This window comes from Rattus rattus, chromosome 10 (genome assembly GCF_011064425.1).
Source record: "Rattus rattus isolate New Zealand chromosome 10, Rrattus_CSIRO_v1, whole genome shotgun sequence".
Lineage (NCBI taxonomy): Eukaryota > Metazoa > Chordata > Mammalia > Rodentia > Muridae > Rattus > Rattus rattus.
The window spans coordinates 16,120,988-16,144,323 of record NC_046163.1 but is presented as its reverse complement, the minus strand read 5'-3'; the positions used below and the strand labels follow the sequence as shown (position 1 = coordinate 16,144,323).

General features: G+C 35.7%; 1 long non-coding RNA gene across 2 annotated transcripts in view; it reads left to right on the top strand.

Annotated features, from left to right (window-relative positions):
• Positions 1-23,336, top strand: part of LOC116911763 — a 256,137-nt gene that overhangs the window by 126,939 nt on the left and 105,862 nt on the right. The window lies entirely within an intron of this gene.

Here is a 23,336-nt window from a genome sequence, read left to right as displayed (position 1 = left end):
CCCTTTCCTTATAGCTTGGGACTTACCACTATCTTAAGAGGAGAATAAAGTCAGTTCCCAAAGCTATGGCTGCGTTGTCTGCTCAATTCAGTTGTTTAGGGAATGATGTGGTTGACATTTTCCATACTTACTTAGTTTGTTTGAGCTTTGAGCAGAATATTTGGCAGCTTCAAGAATGTTGTGCTATTAATATTAACCAGGTTAGTGTGGGCCATGTTCCAGCCTAGATGAATAAACATGAAATGGAAGAAGAAGAAAAGTGTCCATTCCCCCTATATTTGAGTTTCCCACCATCAGAAACCTGTTGTGAATCAGTTGAATGTTACTTTCACTACAGGAGCAACATTCTCCAGACATTAATGTTACCATTAAAGTAATTGCTTTGTAAAGATCTGTCCCCAGAGTTTCATTTCCTGTTGAACAACAAACCTTTCTCATCACCTTAGTATTCAGCTCATTTTTCACAAGCAGTGTATAAAGAACACATTAATCTTTATAGATGTCTGACTGTATTTTTATCCCAAGGTTAGTTATTGTCATATCTTTTCAAACCACAGCCTTTCCCCTTGACAAAGGCTCAACTTTATTGACTTCTTCAATAACTTCTTGGCTTTAAAAGAAAACAGTCTGTTTTATTTGAAGACAGTATCATTAGTAGGGAACTGAGGCAAACAAAATGAAGGCACGTGAACCCATATGCACTCAATACTGAGCCCAGGAATCCACAGCTCTTGACATTGACGCTATTGTGCTACATGGTAGTCATGAGTATGATGTTGGAATGAGTTAATTAGAATTGTTAAGAATCACATGATTGTCCACAATCATTAAAAATAGGTAATTATTTTGGGGAAAAAGGAGGTTCAAAATTTTAAGTAATGTTGCAAATGAAACTTTTCATTCTATGATATTTGTGCTTATAATTAAATAGAATGTAATGAGATAGGTATATGCATTAAAATAGGCCAGATGTATAGGATATTTTTTGCATGAAAGTGGGAGATATATTAATCTTATAAAATATTGTATGGTGGGAAGGAAAAAGAGACACAGCTGAGTTGCTCAGTATTCAGTTAGCATCCAAGAGACCTTCGTTTCAATTCTCTACACTGAGTAATCTAGGCATGGTGATATAAGATTCATAGCATATGGTAGATGGAAGCAGAAGTAAGTCTTCAAGGTCCAAAATGTCCAAGGTCATCTTTAATTATCTAAGAGAATTTGAAGACCAGCTGGAATATAAGAAACCCTTTATCAAAAATAACTAATTCATTAATACAAACTTTAGAGTTGTATTGCCAAAAAGGGAAATGAATAAATGAGGATGACATTGTCTAACAAAGACTGAAATTACATGGTACTTTAAAATAAACATTAAAATAAGAAATAATTATTAAACAAATTGCATTATACAACTGCAGTAAGAATCAAACTGTATTTTCATTTCAGATTGTTCATAAAGACTTAGTTTTACTTATGTAACATATACACAATGAATACAGGTCCCTGTAGAGGCCAGTATTATGTGTCAGATCACCTGGATGAAGAGACAGAGGTAATTGTGAGCTGCCTGATATGGGTGCTGGGACTGTACTCAAGCCTTTCCAAGAGGACCAGGAGTCTTATTTACTGAGCCTCCATTCCTGACTTCACTTCAGTTTTCCATTCAAATGTAATAATAGAGCAAGATATAATGCTGTACATCTACAATCTTAGTGTTTGGGAAGCAAAGAGCATCTTTGTGAGTTTGAAGTCTGCATGGATTACATAGTGCATCACAGACCAGCCAGTGCTACATTTTTGAAACTCTTTTAAAAAATAAAATAAAAATCTAAAACCACAACTTAAAATAAGAAATACTCAAGTTAATAAAAAAAACAAAACAAGATTAGGTGTACTAATGAGATTGTGGTATTAAAAAGTCTAAGGATAACTAATTTTGTGATGGTTTCTAACAGAGAGCTACCTGTTTGAAATCAACTAGGAAACAACTTTTAGAAAGACAGTACCAATATTTGAGTTTCTGCTGTTGAAGACACATACACATTTAAAAATCAAAATGGTAAATTGGTTAAGAATGGCATTGCACCATGAAAAATACCTATAAGCCACAATATAAAAAGAATATTTAATTATCAAGAATAAGAACAACAAAAACTCCCCAGAAGAATAAACAGTTAGTAGGAGGACAAGTAAAAGTAGCAGAGTTATGGACATTATATTGTTGCAGCATGAATTCCAGAGAATGGAGCACAGTCAACACAGGAATATATATTTTTCTTCATGTTTTTGAGAAATTATTCAATGAAATGGAAACAAGATATATAATAGTAAACATGTTTGATTTCTCAAAATCGCCTTTTAAAAAAAGCCAGAATTCTCTCTCTCTCTCTCTCTCTCTCTCTCTCTCTCTCTCTCTCTATATATATATATATATATATATATATATATATAGTTTCATTAAGATTATATTTACTTTAATTATCTTAATACTTTATATTCCTTTAACTCACGTGAATGTTAATTATCTATTGGAATAGAATGTGATGTTTTTCCAATACAAAATCTGTATATCCCATTAGACATTCCCCACTTCTAAGAACTTTGTTGAAAAAACTAACCAGTTTTAATTCAAATAACTAGACTTCTGGTTGAACTCTTTCAACTTAACTTAAGGTAATATTTTGCATATTTTACACTTTAGTCATAATGAAAAAAGTGTTTGAATATATATTTTTATTAATCATTTTTTGTTTACATTTTCACAAATTGCCCCATAAAACACAAGTTGGGACTTAGTCTTGATACATTGTATATATGTCAGATATTATATGTGAGTTATTAAAGTTGTGGTATTGCTTTAGTAGAAATTTCTTGAGGTGAGCTCCAACAGAGAAGAGCTTCATTTGGAGAGAAATAGGATTGCACTATAGTCAAACAAGGAGGTCCTGAAGGAAAAGCCACATGGGTCCCTGGGAAACAATATAATTCATTACTTTTGTAGATTTCTAGTGTGTATGGCAGGATTCCACACCAGGTAACACAGACGACACATGTGCCACAATTTACAGAAGCAGGCAGTTGGTAGACAATTTGTAGGTAGTTTGAAGCAGGTTTAAATAGCTGTAGAGAGGATGGTCTATAAGTCTACAGAAGGGAATGCTTTTGAAGAGTCTCTAGGAAGCTAGGAATTATACCTTAGTTTTCAGGGAGGTAGAAGCCTTGCAATTTGATTGTCTGTAAACCAACATATCTCAAAGAAATGAAGAAGACACCTTTTTGTCAGACTGCTGTGGTGAAACACCTATTCTTCCTTATTCAGATTGAGGCGGGAGATTTGGAGGAAGATTAACGAAAACACGAATTCCCAGCACTTGAATTGGGTTACCTATAACAGGATAAAACAAATAAATAAAAAAAGAATTCAATGCAAATAAATTATAAAAGGTCACCATTCTTTTGTCTTCCTAATGTTTGCCAAAACTGTCCCATCTATTTTATTTAAAATAATCCTTATCTGAAAACTATCCCTGTTTTTGCAAAAATTCATAATTTTTTACTCAACTTATTGTTCCAAGACACAAGAACCTGAAAATGACAGCAGATGACACTGGACTCCAAATTTGCCTGTGGTAATACAGTTTGCTAAGTTAACATAGTCATAGAAATATTTCTATATTAAAATTATGACTTCTGAAACTGTATAACTTTTCTTAATTTTCCTATTTTACTGTTTCATATACATACATAAAAAAATCTCGTTATTCTTAATACAACCTTTGCCTAAATTTTTCTCACTACTTGCAGCTTACTGCCATTGTATATCCTTTTCTCACATTTCTGTCTTAGTTGGTTTTGTCTTGTGACCCACTGAGTCTAAACAGGGAATTCTATATTACCGTAAGATTCTAAGTATCCAAGGAAGATTCTTTGGCTTACCTGTAAGGATACAAAGACAAGATTCTCTTCCAGAAATCACAAATAGCCAATAGTACATTAGAGTTTGGTTTCCTAATCCATGCTTGATTGATGAAAGGACTAGGCTTGCACATGCCTTGCTCAAGCAATGGTCTCTCGTCTAAAATCACGATTACTATAGCCATATCGCTACCAAAATGTTACACTTCATAGCCCTTCCCACTGTCTTCTGACACTTTTTTTTTCTGCCTTGCTAATGTCATCCTCTTATTTGCACACCTCAGGCTAAGTAGATTTTAGGTTGGGCATTTGTCTTTCACTCTGCCCTAAATTTCTTTCTACATCAATATGCTGGAAGGAAAACTAATTTATAGGAAGTGAGACAATGTTAGAATTTATTTCCGAGTAAATTGAAAGCCTATTTACGCTGTCAGTAATTGACCTTTAAGAGCTGTTCAGGTTATCCAACCACATATTTTCAAATCATGGTAAGTGGGAAATAGTTTAATGTCAATTGATATAGAAGTTGCACATTTGCATTAATTCGTTGAGAAAGGTCTAGCACGTGAAAATATTTTAATACAAAGGGGGACATTTTAAATGAGGGTGTGCTTTGAGTTAGCAATACACCCTACTGAAAGTTACATGTTAAATGAGAATCATTAGGACTATGGCTATCGAAGCAGTTTTTTAGTAGTATATACAAATCCTGGGGTCAATCTCTAACACAACAGAGACATGATAGGGCATACATGATATAGGTATACATATGTAACCTCAACAATTTGAAGGTGATCAAGAAATCCAAGGTAATCCTTGGCTACACAAAGAGTTTTGTACTGGTTTAGGCTACTCAAGACAAGTTTCTTTTAAAAACAATTAATCATACAAAAAGTACATTTGAACATCTTTGAAGTCAATTTGCCCCTGACAATGAGTATCTTGTACTTGGGGAAAAAATGTTCCCAAGATTTGTGGTTTCTATGATTTGAGTCGTTGGCTCACCAATTTTGTTAAAACACACATGGCATATGAGATATTGTTATTCAAAAGATCACAGTAGGAGTTTACCTCTTATAGTTTAACAGTGTTGCTAAATATATAACAGAATTTGTCCACTGTGTTAGAAATACAAAAGAACAAAACACTTTGTGAGACTATCCAGGACTACTGAAAAAAAACATAGCATTTTATTTATAATTGCAACATTATGGCAGCATTACAGACAAGCAGCTTTGATAGCATAATGTCTTGATGACACAATTGGTCATTGCCATAACAAAACCTGACATTGTGACAATACAATAATCCATTGTTTAGGCACAATACAGCACCGTGATGGAACAATAGTACTTTGTTATGGCAAAATACTATATTTTTGTGTTATAGAAGTTCACTCTGATGGCACAGTGGTGCACTATGATTGGAAAATAGATGACTTTAGTCACTCAAAAGAGTGCTGTGATGGTACAGAAGACAACTATAATGGAAAATTAGGACATTGTGATGGCACAACAAGTTTATTGTGATCTCACAATGGGACATAGTAATGACACAATAGGGAACTTTAATGGCACTCTAAAGCACTATGTTTCCAAAACATAGTACTATGATGTGAAAGTAAAGCACTATAATAGCCTACAAGAACTCAAACACTGTGATATCAAAATGGTGGTGCTGAGATTTATGATGTCACAACACAGCATAATGATATCACAACAGGGTAGAGTGATATTACAATAGGGGTCTGTGATGCAGAAATATGGCATTCTGATGGTACAAGAGTATGGTGATGTTTAAAAATGGTATTGTGGTGGTATAATATAGTATTGTGAAGCACTATGTAGCATTATAATGTTACAACATAGCTTCCTAGACCATAGTCATGGCATGCTAGGTCATTATAATGACACAAAGAGGAAACAGCATAACACACACTGTGATGATACAATAGAGCTCTGTAATAGCATAGTATAACATTGGACACAACAGTGTCATGGCACAAGAATTCATTGGGGTGACACAACAGGGCACTCTGAAGTCACAATTGCAAACAGGGATGATAGGACATTGTGGTGGCACAACAGGCCACTTTGAAAGCATAGCGTTGTACCACAAAGCTGTGCAATAGAACAATAGTGCACAGTAACAGTAGGACACTGTTGAGCACGTGGAGGCACAACTGGGCACTGTACTGGCATAATAAACCACTGTAAACACATTAGAATACTGTGATAACACAGTATGGCACCATCTGTCACAACAGGACACTGTTATCGCAAAATAAGATATGATAATGGCACAAAAGTGTACTGTGTTGGTTCAACAGAACATTGTTATGGTAGAATGCGGCACTGTACTGATATATTAAGCCATTGAAAAGGCACATATGGCATTGTGATCTCAATGGAGGCACAGTGATGGCAAAATTGAATGTTGTAGTGGCTAAAAATAATGTACACTGATGGCATATTATGACATTTTATCGGCATAATAGAGTGATGCTATTGTATAATATGGCATTGTAATTGTATAAGATAGCACTATGATAGTGCAGTTATTCATTGTGAAAAAAGAGTGTGGTGCTACAAAAACACAGGAAGGAAGGGGAAGCCCTGGGTCCTGCTAAGACTGAACCCCCAGTGAACTAGACTGTCGGGGGGAGGGCGGCAATGGGGGGAGGGTGGGGAGGGGAACACCCATAAGGAAGGGAGGGAGGGAAGGGGATGTTTGCCCGGAAACCGGGAAAGAGAATAACACTCGAAATGTACATAAGAAATACTCAAGTTAATAATAAAAAAAAACACAGGAAGACATTGTAATGGTACAATAACACATCATTATAGTACTGTATTGTCATTTTAGGGCACTGTGAAGACAAAGTAATGCTCACGCTAATGGTAAAAGTGACTACTATGATAGCATAAAGTTCTTAAAAATAATATAAGGCATTGCAATGATGAAATTTGGCATATTGATGATATCAAAAAAACACTGTTATGGCACAATAGGACGTTGACATGTCATTGTTGAGCATCATGATAGCACAATAGAACAGATCACAATACTCTAATGGGTTGGTCTGATGCTGCTTGTATTCTAATGCTAAGTACTGTCTCCTCAAGATATGATTGTTCCATGACAAGCAGATCCTCATGTAATCAATCGATGCCATGTGAACCTTCTTCCCATTTTAACTGGTCAATAAAAGGTCAGAGCCAGCGATTGGGCAATGGAGAGGGAGAGGTAGGACTGGAGATTTGAATGAGGGGGCTGCAAATAGAGAATAATAGAGGAGAGAAGACAGAGAAGGAAGAAGTCATCATGGTCCATTGCTGCGTGGCCAGAATAAACAGTAGGTAACAAGGTACTTTACAGCTGGGAAATAAATTAGTATAATCCTAGACCTACCCAATCTAGGCATATGGCTTTTAGGTAAAATACCTGGATTATGTACCTTTTATATGGGATTGTTAGGATTAGAAATTTCTACTCAACATAGTATCATGATGTAACACTTTGCAATGGCAAAGGAGAACATGGTGGCAATAAAAAGAAAACAAATGACAATGCAATTGACTAGTGTCACAGCACATCACAGCTGGTCATACTGAGAACTTTAAGGAATTATTGGGCAGTATGATGTCAACAACAAACTAAGGCACAGACATGGAAAATTAGAGGACTATGATATAGGAACAAAACAATGTGATAATAATGATAAAACAATGTGTAAGGGCACTGTGATGTCATCTAGGGAAATGTGATGACACAATAGAATAGTATGGAAACTCAATTAAACATTGTGATAATGCAATATACCATTGTGTTGGCAAAACAAAGCATGGCCACAGTTTTTAAAAAGAAAGCATATTCAATAGTACAGTGAGTCACAGACATGGATCAATAGAAAACCTTATTGACACAATAGAGAAATTGAAGGCATGACTAGACATTGTGATGACAATAAAGTAAATGTGACTGCACAAGTCACTATAATGTACTAAGACAATTGGTTTAAACAATAAATATTTTCATGGCACAACAGAGTACAGTAAAGGTATAATTGAGTATTTTTATAACATAATAGGGCCATGTCTTTCTCTAATTAGGGACTGCAATGATTTGATAAAACATTATAATATATGGCATAATTAAGTAATGTTGTAGCATACTAGGTATACTGTGATGTCACAATAGAACATGTAATGATGTAACAGCATTGTGATGGCAAAACATTATACTATGATGTCATTATAAAGCAATGTGATATCACAGTAGGACATTCTGTTGTCAAAACCTAGTCCCTGTTTTTGTGTTATTGTTTTGGTAAAATAAGACATTGTAATCATGCAAAAGGGGAGGATGACGATAATTTAGTGTATTTGGTTGGTAAAACTAACTCTACATAATACATTGTTGTGTATGTATACATGCATTAGTATGTACTATAATATATATTACTATACTGCTACATTAATTGATATTGTGCTACAAATGGCAATGAATACAATATTGTGACATGGGGCATTGTGATATTAAAAGAGGTCACAATGATGACATAATAGGGCACAGATGCACTCTTAATACAGCATTGTGATATCAGAGTGTGGCATTCATATAACAAAATAGGATACTTTTCAGGAAAAATACTCCTCTGTGATATCACAATAGAACCCTGGGATGACACAGAGGGTGAAATTAATTTAGGTTATGCTGTGATGTCTAAGAAGGCATTGTATTGTCACAATGCAGTGCAGGAAGTATATGATGTTATTGTTTTATAACACTACAGCACTGTTGTCACAGTAGGGCACTCTGATGACACAATATGGAAGTTTTATATTAAAATACAACACTATGATGTCACAGTAGTGCAACAACTATAATAATATCATAGTTCACTTTGATGACACTGAGATTTGTGTCAGCAGATCATTTTGATGCCACCAAAGGATACTGTGAGGTCAAAACACAGTACTGTGATTTTAAGTAGCTCTTTTTTCGTCACTGTTATGGTAAAAGAGAACATTGCAATCATCTAACATGGACTGACAACAAACCAGGACATTTTGTTAGTTACTTCAGTAAAAGACAAGGTACTAAATGATAGTATTTTGGCATGTGTGATATTTATAAAGGCATAACTAGATATTTTCCTGAAATGAAAGTAGAATGGGGTCGCACAACAGAACAATGTTATGTCACAATAACAGGATACAGGAATTACATAATAGATTACTGGTCTGTAACCCTACAAAAATTATGATGTTATTTCATTTTGACATGACAATAGAATACAGGAATGTCACACCAGGGTAGTGTTAAGTAGTGAACTTAGACTGTGATTTCACAATAGGGTACAGATTTGTCAAAGTACTACATAGAATTGTCACAATGGGGCACTGTAATGACACTGTAATATTAAGTCACAATATAATGTGATGCCACAATAGAGCACTGTGGTGTCACAATACAATACTGTGATGTCACAACAAGACATCATAATAACATAATAGGACACTGTGATATCACAAACCACACTATGATGTTACAGTGAGTCAGTGTGATGTAACAACAGTGCAATGTTATATCAAAATATATTGTGTCACCACAACGGGGCACTGTGATGTTGCAAATAGAACACTGTTTTCATAATAGGACACTGTGATGTTATAGATCACTATGATGACAGAATGGGTTACTGTTCTGACACAAAACAAAACTGTGATGTCATAGTAGACTATTATGATATCACAATAAAGCACTTTTATGACACAATAAGACACCATCATGTCAAAATTATTGTGAAATTGTGATTTCACAATAGGGCACTCTTATGTCATAATGGAATACTGTGATGTTATAATACAGTACTGTGATTGCATAATATGGCAGTGTTTTATGTTATAATACAACATTGTGATGTCTCAATCAAACACAATCAGTGAGATATATAAGCAAATTAATTTGATGTCACAATAGGACATTGCAATTTCAAAACTTGGCATTATGACTTTAGGTCACTGTCTTTTGGTCACAGTTATGATAAAATAAGACATGATCATAAACATGGGAAGATGATAACAAATTAGGGCCTTTTGTTGGTTCAAGAAAATCTAATTTATGATACTATAAAACTAGTTTACACTTGTCTTACTACCATAGATATGCCATTAAAGGGTATTGTGCTATGAAGGTGCAGTAACGTCACATGGGCATTGTGATGATATAATAGTCATGAATACCTATGGTGAAACTACAATATAGAGTTTTGATGTAATTAAACATCTAATGATGATAACAAATTAGGATATTTAAATAGTATAACAAGATTATGTTTTAAACCCAGGGCATAGACATGGCCTATATGGGTTGTCTTAGTGTTTTATTGCTTGGGAAAGACACCATGACCAAAGTAACTCTTATAAGGACAACATTTAATTGGGACTGGCTTACAGGTTCAGAAGTTCAGTCCAGTATCATAAGGGTGGGGGCATGTCAGAGACCAGACAGGCATGATGCAGGAGGGGCTGAGAGTTCTGGATCTTCATCTGAAGACTGCTAGGAGAAGAATTCCTTTAGGGCTAGGAGCAGCAACTTAAAGCCCGTACCCACAGTGACACACTTCCTCCAATAAGGCCACACCTCTATATAGTGTGAAGCATGGATCAAACTACCACACACACACACACACACACACACACACACACACACACACACACACACACACTTGGATATTTTCCTGAAATGAGAGTGGGTTGGTTTTACATGATAAATTTCTTTGGAGATTTGAATGATTATAGACCTCTATGTCCTTTGAATTCTTAATCCACAGTTGGAGGAAAAATTTGGATGGATTAGGAGGTGCTGCTTTTTAGGAGAAAGTGTGTCTCTGAGGGCATGTTTTAAAAGGTCATCCATTCTCAGTGAGCTCTATTTCTCCATTCGTTTTCCTGTTTTCCTATGTATCTTTGTATTTCTGTATCTCTCTATTTCTCTGCCTCATGGTTGTTATCTTAACAGGTAAGATCAAAAGTTCTGATTCATCTTCATTTTTGAATACCTACCATCCTACTCCATACCACAGTATCATGGACTCAATCTCTAGCACTCTAAGCAAACTATCAAATTAAATGCTGTTTTTGTTTATAAGTATCCTTTGTCATGTTTTCACTTTTCAGCAATAGAAACTTAATTTAAATAAGCACTGTGGCACAATAGAGCACTGTGTATAATCAATTGCTCATTGTAATAACAATATAGGGCAGTATACTTACATAATAGGTCACTATTATTTTATGGCTGACCTCTGTGATGTGTTTGTAATATAAGACTTTGTGATGCAAAAATATGTCATGCTGATGATACAAGAGCATTTTTATAGCACAACAAATTATTTTAATACAATATGATATAAAGATGGCACTATAAACTTGATGTTGTATGCTGGTACAATACACCTGATGATACAACAAGAAATCATTGTGATAGCAAGATACGCAAGGGTGATGGTACAAAAGTAGACTGTGATGCTATAATAGGAAATAGGTATGGTACCTTACAAATATAGAATGACATTACTGAGGACTGTTATAGCATATTAGGAAATTGATTGAACAAGGCACTATTGTGAAAAAAGAGTCCTTTGTGAGTATAACAGCTACAGTCATAACACAAAGAGTACTGAGTCCTTGGATGGCACAACAAGTACTATGATGATAGTACCAGGATGAAACAATGGGACCCTTAATGATATGGCAACACATCCCTGTGATGTCATACTTGTCAATGATATTGGAGGGCCCGTTGATGGCACAATTAGACACTTTGATGACAACAGATCCCTGTGATTCCATATTAGGGAACAGTGTTGTTATAAGAGGGTACTGTGGTGTGACAATTGGATACTGTTATATGCAAATAAGACAGTGTGATAATACAGTAGAGGACAGCAATGAAGATTAGAAAAGAAATGTCTGAGTAGAGTGCATTAATGACACAGGAGTGCATTATGTTGTCATACCAGACACATATAGGCTATCATATATTGCAAATAGAACACTGTTTATATAACAATAAGACATTGGACTGATATGAGTTGATATTAGAATAGGGCACTGGGTTTACACTAAACACACCGTGATACTACAATAAGAATCTGTGATGAACCAATTGGATACTATGATACTGTACCAAGATGCAAAATAAGGTACTTGATATAGCAATGATCACCATGATGGCATAGTATATCACTATGGGAACACAATGGCACTTTGATAGTACAATATAGGACTATGTGACAAAATAGGGCATGAAAAAGACACAATAGAGCACTATTTTGTCATATTTTATGACAATCTAATAACGCAATATAGCTTGTGGCAATAAGGCACAGGCACACAGTAGTATATCATCCTGATGACACACTAAGGTTCTGTGAAAATGCTGTGCACTGTAATGACATACAAAACTGTGTTAATACATTATGACACTACTATGTCACAATAAAGCACTCTAATGTCAAAATAGTGCAATGTGATGACACAATAGTCTTTCTCTATGGTAGCTCAATTGGTACTAGAATAATACAGTAGAACACTCTGATGACCAAATCATGCTCTGTGATGACAGAATAGGGCAAAAACATGTCACAATGCAATACTGTTTCATAGCTACAGTGTTAACAAAAAGGGATATTCTGATGCTAAATTATGGCTCTGTAGTAATGCAGTAGGACACTGTGATGACACAGTACATCTCTATGATAAGAGAATAAGACATTTTTGACAAAGTATGGCAATGTTATATCACAATATGACACTATAATGTCACAATAGGGTACTGTGATAAACAACGGTTTTGTGATATTATTCCAGAGCCATGAAATGGTAAATAGAATCTGATGATGATACAACAGGGCACCATGAAAATATATTTGTGCACTTTTGCCAAAATAGATCACTGTAATTGCTGAATATGACACTTTAGTCACTAAACAGGACACTGTGAAGACAAGAGATACTTCCCCTTTTTTTGGATTTTTAAACATTGTTTTTTTTTGTAATTTACATTTTGAATGTTATTCCCTTTCCTGGTTTCCTGCCCATCCTATCCGATTCCCCTTCCCCTTTCTTCTATGAGAGTGTTGCTCCTCCCCAACCACCCCTCCTTCCTGCCCTGACATTCACCTACACTGGGGTGGTCCAGACAAGACATATGTCTATGATTTCATTCCAGGGTCATTTGATGACACTATAGGATACAGTGACTCAATAAATCAATGTGATGTTACACTTGGACACTATAATATATAATAGACCTTAGTTATGTCATGAGAAGTTAGAATGACAAAATATGGCATCCTAATGACAAAATGTGGTACTGTGTGACAGTGAGATGTCACAACAGGGAACATTTTAATATGCTAGTATTTAAAATTAATGACACAATATGGTACTACCAAATCAATAGAACATTGTGATGTTCTAGTGTGCCCTAGTATGATAGCAAAACAGGGTATTAATTGTCCTTTAGGGCACTGTTCCAGCAAAATAGAATATTGATGACACAATGTGAAATGATAATAACTATTTGTGACATTTGTTTGGTAAAACATAAGTCTATGTTGAAATACTTGGACACTGTTACAGTATTTCAGGTTAATATTTTGGTATTTGCAAACTCTATTAACACATAATTCGTAAGTTTTCTGAGATATATTCTAATGTGTATTCAGAAAAGGACACTTTGGTGGTTTTAAGGCAGATGAATCTGGTAGGCTTTTTTATTTGAGTTTGTGGTTCCTAGTGGGTGGAAATATTTAAGAAGGATTAGGATTTGTGATCCTTTTGGAGAATGTATGTCACTAGGGGAGAGGTATACTTTAAGAATTCAAAGTCTATTCTGTCTGTGTCTCTGTGTCTCTGTCTCTCTGTCTCTCTGTCTCTCTGTCTGTCTCTCCGTCTCTCTCTCTCATGGTTATTGTTGTCCCCAACAAATAAGTTATTAGACACAGATCCTAGACCATTTTTCCTTCCCTGCTGTCATGCTCCCCATTATAATGATCAAGGACTGACCTACCAAATTAAATGTTGCATTTTGTATGTTGCCTTAGTCATTGTAATAGAAAAGTAATTAAGACAAGCACTGTAATTGCACAATAAAGCACTGTAAAGGTTCAATGGTCACTGTGATGATATGCTAGGACACTGTGTTTGCACATTAGTTCACCATGAGGCTGCAGTAGAATACTGACTTAGCAAGCTAAATCCCTGGGATGCTAAAGGCTGGCTTGTTAGAGGTACAAAAAAGAGACTTGTAAAACATGAAATTATTTTGGCACATATGGAATAGTGATGGCACTATTAAGCTCTGTGATTGCACCATAGAGCAGTTTTCACAATATACCACTGTACTTGATGGCAAGGTAGGATAGGGTATGATAGAAAACTACACTGTGATGTTAAGATAAATTTTCCCTTGGAACATCATAACAATATGATGTCAGTATTCAGGATTGCTATGGCATATTAGGCACTGTAATGGCAAAATGGTACTGTGATAAAATAATAGAGTCCTCTGATGGTTCAAAGTGTAGTGGGAAGATGCATTAGGGTGATGTAATAGGGTATTATATAACACAGCACAACATAGCACTGACATATCAGATACCTCTAATGCCATAGCAAGGCAATATGACACGATAAAGCACTTTCAAAGTATGGCATATTAGAATGTAGTAGTACACAGTGTTGACACAATAGAGCAGTTTATGTCACAAAAGAATATTGTCATGACATAACAGGGTATTGTGATTATAATAACAGGACACTAATGACAAAATATGACACTGTGATGACAAAATAGGATACTTTGTTGGCACATAATAGCACTGTTATGTCACAGCACAATACAGTGGTGTCACAATTGGGCAATGTGGTGGCCTTACAGTGTACCACATTATGACAGACCCTAAAGATCACTTAATATGGTGCTCTAGTTGTGCAATTAGGTACTGTGATGACACAATAGGGTGCTGAGATATCATAATCGAGCACTGTGATTATATAGTAGGGCACTGAGATGACATATTGGGGCACTGTTCTGATAGAGCAACATACTCTGATGACACAACAGGACAATGTGATGGCACTATAGGCCACTGCGTTTATCAATACAGCAATTATGTGACAATACAACACTGCAATATCATAATAGGACACTGTAATGTCACAGAAGACCAATGTCACATCAAAAAAGATCACTTTGATGATAAAGTAAGACACTATTGTAATAAAATGGACGTTGTGCTTGCATAATATGGCTGTTATGTGACAATATAATTTCATGATATCAAAGTTGGGCATGGTGATTATACAATATAATACAATAATGCATTTGAAATCAGGCTGTGTTATAATACAGTAGGACATCATTATGCCATAATAGGTGATTGTCATGTCCTAAATTGCCACTGTGCTGTTATAGAATATGGATATACTATAACAATATAAGGAATCATCACTATGATGACAATTAGGACTCTGAACTGGCAGAACACATTGGTGACAAAATAGGGCACAATGATGTCACAATAGGGTACCCTGATGATAGCAATATAGAACACAGTTTTGTCATAATAGAACACTGTGATGTCACTATAGGGCACTGTTAGAATATACAACTGTGATGACACTTTTAGAACAGAACAGCCTTCAGTAACAGCAGTGTGTGGCACTGTAATGCCACAGTAAGGACATTGATATATTCGGCACTGTAATGACATCAAAGGCCAATACAATGACAAAAATAAGACACTGTGATGGCACAATAGCAAGCAATGTTGACCCAAAAAGGCACTGATACCTCACATAACAACATTGTGAAATAACCATAGGACAAAATAATGAACATTCAGGCATAAAATACTACAATAGAACACTTATGACAGAGTAGGACACTGTGGTGATATAATAGGGCACCGCAATAGCACAATAGGACAGTATGATGTCATAACAGATCACTGTTAAGTTACGATTAAACACTGGAATGTTATAATAGGGCACGTTATAGTGAGATACTGTGATGACACAACAAAACAGTGTACTGACAAAAGAGGGCACTGCTATGACACTATAGGCACTGTTATCACATAGATTGCTGCTATGTAACATCACATGTGATATCATATTCCTGGAGAATGAAGACACAACAAGTCTCTGTGAAGCCACAATAAGGCCCTGCAATAGTAGGAAATTATGACACAAAAGACACTTTCAGACCTAGAAAGACTTTTGGGTGGAACAATAAAACACTCTGATAATCCATCAGGACATGTTTGTGATACAATAGTGCACTGTGATAAAGCAGTAGAGTACTTTGATGACAAAATAGAGTACAGTTATGTCAAAATAGGACAACAAAATATCACAATAAATCACAATCATAATACTTCAAGTCATTGTCACAACAGGATACTATTACTTCACCATAGTGTATTGAATCTTACAATCAGTCACCGTTATAGTACATAATGTTATTTAGTACCAGAAAGCCATACTCTTGAGATGCCTGAACAAGTTGAGTGGAGTCCTTATTTATGGGGTAAAGGGGTGGCATATGACAGACTCAATTTGTAATTAACTGAATTTAATTTAAGCTGTAGCTAACCACAGGGTTCTTCGTTGAATTTGGGACTGCAGCCTCAAGTAGAGTCTGATGGGTTGGTTCTTCACTTTTTTTTTCATTGGATATTTTATTTATTTATATTTCAAATGTTCTCTTTCCTGGTTTTCCCTCTGGAAACACCCATCTCATCCTCCCTCCCCTTGCTTCTATGAGAATATTTCCTCACCCACTCACCCACTCCCACCTTCTCATGCATTCCTCTAAACTGGGGTATTGAGCTTTCACGGGATCAAGGACCTCTCCTCCCATTCATGTCCAACAAGTCCATCCTCTGCTACATATGCAGTTGGAGCCATGGGTCCCTCCCTATGTACTCTTGGGTTGGTGGTTTAGTACCCAGGATCTCTGAGGAGTCTTGTTGGTTAATTCTGGTTAATTGTTGTTCTTCCTATGGGGTTTCAAACCCCTTTAGCTCCTTCAGTCCTTTCTCTAACTCTTCCATTGGTGAGCCAATGCTCAGGCAGTGGTTGGCTGTGAGCATCTGCCTCTGTATTTGTCAGGCTCAAGTTATAGTCTACAGTTCTGTTCCTGTGGTACGTGTGTACTTCCTGAGGGAACATCCTTGGGTAGGGGCCGTTTGCATTCCTGAAGTTATATTATAATTCTAAAATTCATTGTGTTAAATATCTCTGACTCCTCACAGGACTGACCTCAGACCTAAGATGAAGTTCTTCTTACTTATCACAGTAGGATACAGTGTTGACACACAAGGCATTGAAAATTTTCTTCTTCTTCTTCTTCTTTCTCTCTCTCTGTGTGTGTGTGTGTGTGTGAGAGAGAGAGAGAGAGAGAGAGAGAGAGAGAGAAAACAAAATCACTGTGAAACTACACTTTAACGACACATTCAGGCACAATAATATCACAATAGAATACTATGATGACACAATATGACACAGTTATGATAGAGAATGATACTATAATAACACCACAGGGCAGTGTTATGACACTATAGAACACCAAAATATCAGAAAAGTTAAGTGTTATAGTAGGACACAGTGTTAACAAAATAGAGCCCCGTTGTGTCACAGTAGTATACATGGTGGCACCATCAGGGATTATGTTGACACAATAGCATGCTGATATATATCAAAAAATGACACTGTGATGTCACAATGGGGCATTGTAATGGCATGGTAGGTTTATGATGATACAATGTGGCAATGTTATTTAACAATAGAACATAGAATTATAACAATAATTCACTGTTAAAATAAAGTAGAATGAAGTGTTAAAATAATGGGGCACTGATATGACAAACAAGAGTACTGTTTGTTCACAATTGAACACTGTAATACATGATAGTACATTGACCCAAATGGCACCTGACACATCAAAAAACAATGCAAATGTCATAATAGTGCCTTCTAATGATGCAATAGGACATTGGGCTGTTACAATAGAGCACTATAATATACTAGACACTGTGATAACACAATAGACCACTGTGATCTTATATAAGGCACTGCTACATCTCAATAGGACACTGTGTTGTCAGAATAAGATATTGTGAAGTCACAATTGACTACGATTTATTTAAAGTAGAACACTAATATTGCAATAGATGATTTTTAATGCAGTGGGACATAGTGATGACATAGTAGGAAAGTGTGAAGGACAATAGAATACTGTGATGATAGGACATTGTGCTGTTATGTGTCATGACATTACAGGCCACTGTGTTCACACAATGTAGCAATATTATGTGACAATGTGACACTATGATGACATAATAGAGCACTTTTGGTTCACAATAGGACCCTGATGGCACAAGAACACTGTAACAACATGATAAATCACTCTGATGACACACTGGGGTTCTTTTCAATCACAATAGGTGAGTGAAATGGTTCAATAGGACCCCATAATGAAACATTTGGACCAAAATAATTTTTTTTTTGGTTCTTTTTTTTCAGAGCTGGGGACCGAACCCAGGGCCTTGCGCTTCCTAGGTAAACGCTCAAAATAATTTAACAAGAAGACATGATGACAAATATAGCAGCATGGTGACACAGCAAGCCCTATGCTGAGTCCAAAGATGAAACTGTTATGTCACAGTCAAACTCTGTTATGCCACAGTAAAACACTATGATGTCACAATAGGGGACTATAATTGAAGATATCTTGAGGACACACTAATGGTCTTATAGACCAAAAAATATACTATGATGATACAACATTACACTGTGTTGCCACAGTAGAACACATTGATGACAAAAGAGGATACTAATGACACAATCAGGCATCACAATAACAAGTAGGACCCTATGATGACAACATAGTTCACTCTAAAAGCATAAGAGAACACTGAAATATCAGATAAATTATGTATTGTACACTGTGACACTATGTTGACCCAATAGAGTACTATATGACTCAACAGAACACTGTTACATCACAATAGGCTACATTGTGACACAAAAGAATACTTTATTAAACCAATAAGATACTCATTTTACAAAATGACACAGTGATATCACAATAGGGAGTAGTAATGAAACATTAGGAAACTGGTGACATGAGAGAGCAGAACTATGTCACTATAGGCCACTGTGTTTATATAATAGGGAAGTGTTATTTAACAAAATAGAGAACACATCACAATAGAGAAATTTAGCTCGCCACAGGATTCGGTACTGTCACAAAATGGCACTGTAATACTGTAAGACACTGCTTACATAACAGGATACTCTGTTGACGGGATAGGGCACTGATATAAAAACAAACCCTGATGTGATGACACAGGAGGGCACTGAGTTGTCGTAATAAGACCCTGTGATGGCCTGAGCATTGTCATGACTCAGTTGGGCACTTATATGTCATATCACTATACTTTGATATTATAACAGGTGATTGAAATGAGACATTTGAGTATTTTAATGTCACAAACAGGCACTGTGCTGTTTTAATAGTGCACTGTAGTACACTCAGTCACTAGGATGACACAGTAGGGCATTGTGTTGAAAACAGAATTCTGATGTCATTACCAGGCACTTCTATGTCACAAGAGGGCATCATAATGTCTCAGTAGGGCATTGTGATATAATAACGTACTGTAACTATACTTTTTCATGAGAGACAATAATGACACTATGTCACAATATAGCATTGAGATGACAACACAGGGAACTGTGGTAATACACTGAGGACACTACTGTGTCACAGTAGAACACTGAGATATCACAAGTCATTGTTATAATACAGTAAGACACTTTGTTGATACAATTTGTCACTATTATGATACAATAGGGTACTGTTATATCACAATAAGACACTGAAACTTCAAAAAACAACACAGTTTTAAACAAGTAGGACGCTGTATTGGCACAATAGGGCAGTGTGATGGCACAATGCTAAAATATCACTTTGCATCCCTGTTACAGGAAACTGTTGGACACTTAGTTCACAATAGGTAGCTGTGATGGCACTGTAGCTCACTGTGTTGACCCAATAGGGAACACCCAATAGTTTAACAAAATGACCCTGTAATGTCACAATATAATGCTGTGATGACATAGTAGAACATTGTGATGGCATATTTCAGACCTGTGGTGACACAAATGGGCACTGTTTTAAAAACTAGGACACTATGATATCACAAAAAGTTACTGTGATTATGCCATAAGGATGGTAATACAATAACATACTGTGATGACATAGTAGGCCATGATTAGGTCATAATAGAACACTGTGAGACCCTGATTAAGTGTTGTGTTGACCAAAATGGCAACATTTGAGTCACAGAAGTGAAATTGTGATATCACAATAGAGCATAATGATGTCACAATAAGGAGTTACCATCATAGTAGAACACTGTGATATCAGAACAGGGCACTGTGATGTCAGAATAGGCAACTATAATATTGTAAAAAGGTACTGTTATAATAAAGTGAGACACTATAATGACAGAATAGAATACTGTGAATGCAAAATAGGATAATGTGATGACAGAGAAGGACTGTGGGATGAAACAATGGTATTATGACCCTGTAGGCTACTATGTTTATACAATGGGGCACTGCTATGTGATAATACACCACTGTAATGACACAATAAATTACTGTTTTAATATGTTAGGATACTATGGTGTTACAACATGGCTCTGTGCTCACACATTAAGACACTGTGATAGGAAACTGCCATTGACAATACATTACTGTGATATCACAATCACGGTATCACTGTTGTGTCATATCAGGTCAATGAGACAACAAACTCTGGGATGAAGCAAGAGGGTATCTTATTGTATATAATAATCATGGTAGAACATGTACATTACCATAGGACTCTAAAATAATAAGCTCCATGAAATGATGACATAATAAGCAATTTTATGTCACAATAGGGAACTGTCATGGTAGAAAACTGAAGACACAATGGAGTACTTTTAGATCACATTAGGACTCTGTGATAGCACAGTATGGCATTACAACAATACAGTAGGCTATTGCATTGACAAAATAGAGCACCATTATGACAAACTATAGTACTGTAAGTTCACAATAGGATACTGATGGCACAGTAAAGCACTATTAGTTCATAATTGGACATTGGTGACATGATAAAGATTTTGTTGAATCAAATGGCAACTATGTCACAAAATGACACTGTAGATAGTGTAAAGGCATATTTAGGCAGAAAAAGTCATAATAGGACACTTTTATAACACGTAAAGCAAAGTATCGTTATAATAGAGTACTGTAATATTCTAGATATCATAATAAAATAGGACACTGATAAAAATGATAAAGGTACTGTAATATTATATAAGACAATGATATGTCACAATAAATACTGCAATGTCACAATAGGGCAGAGTTAGATACAATAGAGTGTTGTAATATCACAATGGTATACACTGTTATAATACAGAAAGACACAGTTACATCACAAAATGGTACTATTGTGACATAATAATCCACTGTGTTAAAGCAATAGGTGACTGCTATGACAGCTCAAAACTGGAAAATAGTACTTTGTATTTTCAAAGTAGGTACAGACATGTCAAAGTAAGGTATTATGACACATTCAAGCGCATTATGTCAAAATAGGACATTGTGATGACAAAGTAGGATACCATGATGACACAATAGTATACTGTGATTTCATAGTAAAGCACCACTATGTCACAAATAACACTATGATATAACAATAAAATACTATGATGTTACATTATAGGGTACTGTTGTGTGACAATATGGCATTGTGATGTCACAGTAGGATACAATGGATGCACAAGGGAGCACTATGATCAAACAGAATCCATTGATGATATAATCCATTGCCAATGACATGATGTATCACTCACTATAATATCACAACTAGACCCTGTTATATCATAGTAAAATAAGTCCTATGTTATTACAATAGAATTATAGTAGAGCACTGTGGTAACCCATTATGACAATATGATGACATAATTGGGCACTTTTGGTTTACATCAGACTCTGTAATGAAATGATAGGACACTGTGATGATACAGTCAGGCCCTGTAATAACACAATAAGGAACTACTGTGTTATCATAAGACACTGTGGTATTATAATAAAAGACTGTAACTGATAAAATAGGAGACAGTAATGACATGATAGGGCACTTTGAGATCACAATAGGACCCTGGGATGGCACAGTGATGATACAGTAGGCTACACTGTTTACAAAATAGAGCACTCTGTAGACAGCATAGGGCATTCTGATGACAAATAGGAAATAGTAATAACAAAGAAGGTCACTGTTGTCTTACTAGGACATTGGAATATCAAGGTAAATAATTCTTGTGATCCAGTAGGACACTATGCTTACATAATAGTACACACTTGAGTCATAATAGGACACATAGTGGCACAAAGGGCACTATGTTGACAAACTAGGACACTGCTATATCAAAAATAAGCACATTATGATGTGAAATACAGCAGTGCTATGTAACATCAAGACAGTGTGATGCTACCATGGGTCACTGAATTTATAAGATAGAACAATATAATGACACAACAGGGCATGGTGATTTCACGGTGTGGCTATGCTACATCACCACTGCACTCTCTGATGTCACAATGAGGCACTGTGATGTAACACTAGGGTACTGCTGAGTCATAACAGGACACAAGGATCATGATCAGGCACTGTTATAATACAGTGGGGCATGGTAAACATATAGTAGGACAACGGCATCATCTAATATAACATTGTGACGATAGAGTTAGTCATTGAGATGTTACGCAGAAGTGTGTTGGAACAACAGGACAGTTCCATTGTTCTGTACAACATTCATTGCAAAGTAGTACATTATATTGACACAAAATGAAATGGCAACAATAGTTTATGACATTGGGTTGGTGCAACAAAAGTCAGTGTTAGTATTAAAGAACACAGGAATGGTATTATTAGGTAATACTTTGACATTTATAATTTCCATACATAGTTCAGCATTTTCCAAAATGATAAAATAATGTGTTTATAAAATAATAAAGCACTTTGAAAATTTGAAGTAAAATGGACCTCCTTGGGCTCTTTTACGTAAATTTAATTTTTAAGAATATATATATTTTATTTTCATGAAACATTTCCTTTTACTAAAAATATATTTTTTCTTATCCAGTACATTCTGTTTACAGCTTTCCCTCCCTCTACTACTTCCAGTTCCTCCCATGTCCTCTCCCTTCCAGATCTACTCATTTTCTGTTTCTCACTAGAAAATAACTGGCATTTAAGTGGTAACAAAAACATAA